Below are 582 nucleotides of genomic sequence, written 5' to 3'. Positions count from 1 at the left end.
GTATACTAATTTTGTATCCTGCAAATTTACTAAATTTGTTTATTAGCTCTAGCACTCTTCTGGTGGAGTCTTTAGGATTTTCTATATATAATAACAAACTATCAGCAAAAAAAGACAGTTTTTTCTTCTTAAAAAAAAACAAAAACAAAACTTCATACAAGAATCATGCATGAGGGCTAAATGAGTGGGTCAAAGTTTAAGGAGTAAGAAGATATTTATTTAGTCTCATTAGTATCTTCCAGGGCTTCCCTGGTGGCTCAGCGGGTAGAGCGTCTGCCCGTAATGCAGGAGACCCGGGTTCGATCCCTGGGTCGGGAAGATCCCCTGGAGAAGGAAATGGTAACCTACTCCAGTACTCTTACCTGGAAAATCCCATGGACTGAGAAGCCTGGTAGGCTACAGTCCATGGGGTTGCAAAGTGTCAGACAACTGAGCGTCTTCACTTCACTTCACTTCAGTATCTCCCAACTGATACTTAATTACAAATGGAAGAGAGAGTAACTTGACAGGGGAGAAAGCACAGACACCACCTTCACCAAGTGAGTCAAGTTCACACCAGCAGTCACCAGTGCCCCGATGCGA

The 582-nt window shown here is 42.6% G+C and overlaps 1 non-coding gene across 1 annotated transcript; it reads left to right on the top strand.

The window, feature by feature from the left end:
• Positions 1-246: 246 nt before the first annotated feature.
• TRNAY-GUA (transfer RNA tyrosine (anticodon GUA)) lies at positions 247-318 on the top strand. The gene has a single exon. It is a non-coding gene; the product is annotated as a tRNA-Tyr (tRNA).
• Positions 319-582: the final 264 nt, after the last annotated feature.

This window comes from Capricornis sumatraensis, chromosome 17, assembly GCF_032405125.1.
Source record: "Capricornis sumatraensis isolate serow.1 chromosome 17, serow.2, whole genome shotgun sequence".
NCBI lineage: Eukaryota > Metazoa > Chordata > Mammalia > Artiodactyla > Bovidae > Capricornis > Capricornis sumatraensis.
Note: the sequence above shows the minus strand (reverse complement) of the source record. Positions and strands in the feature narration are given on the sequence as shown.